General features: G+C 40.9%; 2 non-coding genes across 2 annotated transcripts; one reads left to right on the plus strand and one right to left on the minus strand.

Moving 5' to 3' along the window:
* Positions 1-6,543: 6,543 nt before the first annotated feature.
* Positions 6,544-6,626, plus strand: TRNAL-CAG (transfer RNA leucine (anticodon CAG)). Its single transcript has one exon. It is a non-coding gene; the product is annotated as a tRNA-Leu (tRNA).
* A 255-nt stretch (positions 6,627-6,881) lies between these two features.
* Positions 6,882-6,964, minus strand: TRNAL-CAG (transfer RNA leucine (anticodon CAG)). The gene has a single exon. It is a non-coding gene; the product is annotated as a tRNA-Leu (tRNA).
* Between the last annotated feature and the right edge of the window lie 559 nt (positions 6,965-7,523).

Here is a 7,523-nt window from a genome sequence, read left to right on the forward strand (position 1 = left end):
CATAGAAAGTGGAATGGTGGTGGCCAAGGGCTGTGGGAAGGGAGGACTGGGGAGTTGGTGTTTAATGGGAACAGAGTTTCACTTAGGGAAGATGAAAAGTTTCTGGGGATGGAATGCAGTGATGGTTGCACAATAATGTGAATGCCATGTAACCATATATCTAAAAATGCTAAAAATGGTCAGTTTTATGTTATATGTACTTTATCACAATTAAAATATTTTAAAGTGCACAAGTGGTAAATAGATAGGGAAAAATAGGGTGATAACTGCCTGGTAAGTTTGGGAAACACAGTTATCTGGTCCAACTCCCTCCTGTGACAGCTGGGACATTGTCTGTCTCAGAGAGGGACAGGAGTTAGTTCAAACTGCACAGCAAACCAGTGTGACTGGGGTCAGGCTCCTCTCGCCATCATGCATCTCCCTTCCCCCTTTGGGTGCATCCAGGGAACAGGCTGGGACTGGAAGGTGCGTGAAGATCACAGAGTCAACGGCTTCTGTGGTTCTCTCAATTCTAGGCACACTTCTTTTCTATGTAATGTCGGCTTACCTGAAGACTTGAGACCTTCAGGGTGCAAGTGTCATTTGCACAGTCTTGAAAAGAACACTTTGAGAAGGGGGCATTCCAGAGCGAAGGGTGGTGCCTTAGGGTCCTGAGTAGCTTGGGCTGATGGCCTTTCTGTGCTTGTCTCTTTGTTGAGAGACACAGCCAAGGCACAGACAGGGGTGGAGAGGTGGGGCAGGCACGGACTTGCCAACTTCTGGGCCACTTACTGATTAGCCCAGAATGAGGCAAAGGTCAGACCAAGGGTTTGGTATTCTCCCTGCCTAGCCCCTTCTGCCTGCTGGGATTGGGACAGAGGCTGTTTGGGTTGGGAGGTCCACAGCTCCAGAGAGAGGACATTAGGATTAATTATTTGTTCAAGGATTCACAATATGTTCATGTTCCTGAGAGATGATGAGGTCAGTCCAGGGCTTGACCCTATTCTGTCCAGGTGAGGTGCCACCTGCACGAGGGGCTCTGGGGTGGCCTTTCCAGGACTTCTCGCCCCCAGCCCACCCTATCCTGTGTCTTGTTCATTCATTATTCAACCTGCACTGATTTAGCTCCATCTCCACATTTTTGTGTCCCAGGCCTTGGGGATTCCATGGCCAGCATGAGTTGTGCGACCTCTGCCCTTCTAAAGAGCTCAGGTTTGGGGTCAGGGAAAGGACATACAACTTGACAGGCCATTCCAATTCCAGTGTTTTGAGGGGTCATCCCAGGAGCTTGTGGAAGCACAGAGGAAGCCAAAAACCTTAGTTGAGGAAAGGGGCACTAGAGAAGGCTTCCTGGTGGAGGTGACATAGGAGAAGGAACTCTGCCTGTCTCCTTTAGCCTTCCTTCCATGGCTCAAGATCCAGCTTCAGCCATGGGGGTGTCGGCACTGTATTAATCCCTCTCCCCACTCTGGCCCATGGTCTGCTGCAGGGAGTTGCTCCCCATCCTCCATCCTCCCTTGGCCCCTCCCAAACATGCCCACAGTTCCAGTACCCTTCCTGAGACCTCTTCTCCAGTACACCAGTCTTCGCCATCTCCCCTCCACCCCAGAATTCTCCTTTTTGTCCCCCTTTGGCCCAATGGGAAATTGGTACATGCTAATTTTTTTTTTTGGGTTGTATCTATTACTATTTATTGTATTTGTAATTGAAATAGGTAATTTAAACTGTTTATTTAAAAATAACAATACTAAAATATTTTAGTATATGTTAATATAATTTTAATGAAAAATAATCATAGTTTACTGAAAAAATGAGAGAGGTGGCACAGTTCTGTTTTTGCAAGTCTCTCTAGATTTGTCTGTCTGGCTTCATGGAAGATAGCTGGATTCTCATGTCTGCTTCGGCATTCAGTGTCTTGCAGTTTCTTGTTTTGATGAATGAAGTATATGAAGAAAATCTGCTTCATATACTAACACATATCTGAGATTAGAAAAAGGGAGGGGGGTGTTTTAAGTCTTTTTATTTAACTGTGGGCATTCTTCTTTGATACTACACCAAAACTTGACAGTTTTGGTTCTTAAAGTTTAGTTGCAATGTGCAATCTGAGATCCTACCAATGAGCTTTTCATAATCTGTTACATTGAATCCATTGGTCTGTCTTGCACTTTGATTGGACCCTTTACCCATGCTTAATTTTGTAACATCAAGCATTCGTCATTTGGAAAACACTGCTTCACTGAGTTATGCAGATATTGGAAATGTTTATGTTTCATTTTGAAATATTCAAAAAATCACATTCATGAATATCACCACCCATCACCTTAGAGAAGCGTTTAGCTTCTGGGAAGCTGTAAAGTTCATGGTGGCAGATAAAAGTTTTCCAAAATTATGATTTTTCCCTGGAGTGCTCAAACTGTATCATTAGCAACAAATGCTGTCAGTGTTTTCCTTGATGTGACAAGCTTACTTCATTTATTTTTGACAAAATATTTGCCAAAATCCAAACCTGAATAAACATAGTTTATTAAATAAAAACGGCATTCTGTGAAAAAGCAGCTTGTTCAGTGTGCATGTTGAACAGTTCACAAGTGCTTTTCCTTGAGATGATTGTGGTACGTTTGCTTTATATGTTACTTCCGATTTCATCACACAGAATATTAAAAAGATGTATATTTAAATATCAAGACCTAATCAAATTTATTATTTTATTTTGTCAAGGATGGTCTTCAGGGAAACTTACTTGTTTACTCAGGGGAACTTGTTTACTGTGAGTGCATGGTGGTAAAGACAGTGAAGACTCTATACAGCTGGGTACCACTACTCCAGCAGTTTTCACCTGCTGTTGCTTTTGAACCGTCAGAGCAAATTCCAACACAGTGAAAGAGACAAATTACATGTTAGTACTTTTATGAAAATAGTTTTGATTTCTTAGACCTTTTGAAAGGGTCTCAGAACTCTCCCATGGTCCATGGACCACACGTTGAGAAATATTGCTGAAGAATTTTTGAATGGTCTGAGTTTTGCTTCTTATATCTTTATGGTGTGATTTAACATGCCCCATTGTCTCTGGTATTTCTTGTAAATAGACCTGATCAGATTAGATTTGATTTAGTTTTTTCCTGGCAATTCCTTCGTAGTTGGAGTTGGGTTTGTATTTGTAGTATCCATGGATGGTTGTTGCCTAGGGCCATTAATTTATTAAGGGTTGGCACATGCTAATTATATACACTAGTCTGCAGATGCTGTAGGAAGTACCCTCCTGTAGGTAAGTGATCCTTCTATTCTCCTACTGGATGTTGAGCATGTTTTGTTAAAGGGTAAATTTTAAAAATAAAATGTAAAAAAAATTTTGCTGTGTAAACAGTGTGACAGTTCATCAAAAAAATAAAAATGGAATTGCCATATAGTCCAATAATTTCACTTTTGGGTATATGTGCAAGAGGACTAGCAGGATCTTAAAGCGCTGTTTGTACACCCATGTTCATAGCAACATTACCCACAATAGTTAAAATGAGGAAGCAACCCACGTGTCTATCGATGGATGAATGGATAAGCAAAATGCAGCAGACCATACAATGGAATATTATTCAGCCTTAAAAAGGAAGGAAATTCTGACACCTGCTACAACATGGATGACCCTTGAAGACATTATCCTAAGTGAAATAAGCCAGTCACAAAAGGACAGACATTGTATGATTCCACTTACATGAGGTTCCTAGAGTAGTCAAATCTATAAAGACAGCAAGCGTGTGGTCACCGTGGGTTGGGTAGAAGGGGGAATGGGGAGTTACTGTTTAATGGGTACATAATTTCAGTTTTGCAAGGTGAAAAAGTTCCGGAGGTTGATGGTGATGATGCTTGTACAACAACATGAATGTGCTTAATACCACTCAACTGTATGCTTAAAAATGCTTAAGATGGTACATTTTGTGTTTTGGGTATTTTAACAGTAATAAAAATATTTTACTGAAGGAAATTTTTTAAAAACTGGTTCAAAGGAAAAATATATATAAAATTTCACTATCAGGAGTGCTGAAGTGAATTTGCTAATAGATGCAAAACTGGCCTCTACCCCAGGGTGGAATCAGAAGATAAGATGTATTTACGTTTTCACAAACGGAATTTTAAATAATTTTCAGTAATGCGTTTTACTTGACTCAATATGTTAAAAATGTTAAACATGTAATCAATATAAAATTATTAGAGATAATTTTACATTCTTTTTTTCATACTTAAGTCTTCAAAATCATGTGTTTTACACCTAACATAACATTTGAATTCTGACCAGCCACATTTCAAGTGCTCAGTACCTACATGTGGTTAGTAGCTACAGTGTTAGATAGCAGAGCTGTACACACCGAACATTCCTTTGAAAGAGCAACCAGGGATCTTTTTGCCTTTTTCAAAGTCTTTCCCAATTTTTCCTGAATAGTTTTTTAATTAAAAAATAAATATGCAAGTAACCCATATTCATCATAGAAATATCAAATGCAGGTAACCAAAGAGAAAAAAATTACAATAAATGCTACCACCACCCAAAGGTAATCACAGCCCCTGATGTTTCCATAGCCTCTGAGGCTTTAATAGACACATTCTGTTATATCCATTTTAAATAAATAATTTTATTTGTATATACAATACATAAACAACCTAATTTTATACTTAAAAGTTGATATATTTTGTTAATATATAAACTATGAAATTGCATTATTTTTAAGGATTAAAAAAATGTCAGTACAGTTTTAGATTTAGAGATTTATTGCAAAAAGTACAGAGTTCACTTGTTATTATTAATGTTTCCTCTATTATTAACATCTTAGATTAGTAAGGTCTAGTTGTCACAATTTTTGAGCCAATACTGATGCATTATTACTGAAGTCCATACTTTATTCAGATTTTTTCAGTTTTTCCCTCATGTTCTTTCTCTCTTCCAGGATCCCTTCTGGGATCCCGCATTATTAACTAGTGATGTCTTGTTTTTTCTCGGCTGTGACAGTTTCTCAGACTTTCCTTGGTTTTGAAGACCTCCATAGTTTTGAGGCGCACTGGTCAGGTATTTTGTAGAATGCTCTTCAGTTGGGATTTGTCTAGTGTTTTTCTCATGATTGGACTGAGAGTCATGTGTTTTGGGGAGGAAGACCATGGAGGTCAACTGCCGTTCAAGGGCACATTGTATCAAGGGTTCACACTCTCAGTCTGACTTACCACTGTTGATGTTGATCAGTCACCCGGTGAAATGTTATTTATTTTTGATTAGATAATATATGCACATGATACAAAAATTTAAACACACAAGTTAAAAAATCTCCCTCTCGCCTGTCTCATCCTTCCTCAAACATACACAGGTTGCCTTACCAAAGAAAATCCTGTTTAACCCTGAACCTGTGAATATGTTACTTTACAGAGTTAAAAGTGATTTTAACTTTTGAAATATGGTTAAATAAAGGATTTTGAGATGGGGAGATTACTCTGGATTATCAGGATGGGACCAGTGTAATCACAACGATCTTTAGAAAAGGTTAGACAGGAGTGTCTGAGTCAGAGATGGCATCTGAAGACAGAAGCAGAAGCTGAAGTGATGTGGGAGTATGAGTCAAGGAATGTGGGTGGTGTCTAGAAGCTGGAAAAGGAAAGGAGGTGTATCTCACCTAAAGCCTCCAGAAGTTCTGACCTCCAGAACTGTAAAATAATAAATGGTATGGTTTTAAGTCACTAAATGAGTGGTAATTAGTTACAGGAGCAATAAGAACTAATTACAGGGTCTCTAAGTTTTCCGCCAAGTGACTGTCCAGCCTTGTCTTGAATGCCTCCAGTGATGGGGATATCAGTATCTACATAGGCACCCTTTTTCCATGGAAATCTTCTCTGGAAACCTTCTTCTCTGGAAACCTTCTATGGAAACCTTCCTCTGTAACTACCCACCTGAAGTCCCAGTTCTTGGAGCAAGCACAGACAGACACAATCTTTTGTACATAACAGGCTTTTGTAGACAAATTGTTTCTTCAAGTATAACAGCCCCCAACTCCTTGCTCAGTTTAATAAAAAGGTATAAAAGACAACGCTCTCTGATGAGGCTCTGGCAAACTGTGTAATGGGATCCTATTGCTTGGCTTCCGGCCCTGAGGAGCCCAGGGCAAAGTTCATCACAGAGCATTCCGCCTGCCAAAAAGAATCTTCTAAACCCGCTCCCCACTTTACTAGTCATTATAATAACATCAAAACTTCGGGTTTCGACCTTTGCAAGTGACTGGAATTTAACAAGACAGTTTTATTTTCATTGTATTTATTTTTACGGTTATCTTCTATTGATGACAAAGGAAAATGATTTTCCGTTTCTGCTTAGGCTACAGTTTCCTTTTAAAACATATAAATAGTAAAAATATTACTTAAGTAGCCTTACGAATCACGGTAAGTCACGGCAACACGAGTGATTTTTAGCCGTGGACGACAGCAGCTATGCAGCTGGATGTAGAACTGCCAGGGACCTTCAATTGCTTGACTGGCCGGAGCCGCGTCGCAGAGCGCGATGAACTGCGTAGTACCTGCGAACTGCCTCCGCGGGAAGTCAGGATGGCCGAGCGGTCTAAGGCGCTGCGTTCAGGTCGCAGTCTCCCCTGGAGGCGTGGGTTCGAATCCCACTTCTGACAAAGCTGACTTGTTTTGCCCTTTACCAATTAGGCGATACTATCTGTAACCTGTAGGTATTCAAAATATTTTTTTTCCTCTTTTTACATACCAAATTCTTTTTTATTTTCTTCTTAACAGATACTTTCTTCCTCACGATTTATTTGACTTAGACTGTAAAAGGTAAGTACCGCTCTGTACCGCAGGTCCTTTCTTAGGGTAGTCAACCGTACACACCTCAGACCTTGGAGAGAAAGACCAAAAATGCACATTCAGCTTGTCAGAAGTGGGATTCGAACCCACGCCTCCAGGGGAGACTGCGACCTGAACGCAGCGCCTTAGACCGCTCGGCCATCCTGACTGCCTCGATCACTGCCTACGAGTAAACCCTTTCAGAGTATCTCTAGAGTGCGCCTGTGTCCCAGAGACTGAGGCGGTCTGCAGTGCCTGGGAGAAGCCAGCGGCATACGCGCATTCGAAGGGGCGGGGCAAGAGGTGATTAATAAGGGTTGAGCGAGGCACTTCTGCGGCGGCAGAGGGCGCGCTCTGCGAGCTGTAGAATCGGAAAGTCCAGGTGTCGGACTATGTGACCTGGCAAGCATTCGTGCCTCTAACAAACATTCATTCTGCATGCATGTATGCATTTTACTATTCCACCAGCTTTGATTCTTGCACATCTGATGTCATCGTTGCATTGCTGCACACACTCCCTTGTGCATTTTCAAGCCCTCCTTCCTACCTGCCCTGGCTTACAGAACTCTGAGAACGCTGGAACCAGGTGTAGCCCAGTTATCGCTAAGTCTCATGTAAGTGTACAGCGTAATCCTTCTGGCTATTCTTAAAACTGCAGTTCCATATTTACACGTGTGTGTAACTCAGTTACTCAGTCTCCGGATTAGAGAAGCTGGATACGCCTTATT

The sequence above is a fragment of the Manis pentadactyla genome, chromosome 15 (genome assembly GCF_030020395.1).
Source record: "Manis pentadactyla isolate mManPen7 chromosome 15, mManPen7.hap1, whole genome shotgun sequence".
Taxonomy (NCBI): Eukaryota; Metazoa; Chordata; class Mammalia; order Pholidota; family Manidae; genus Manis; species Manis pentadactyla.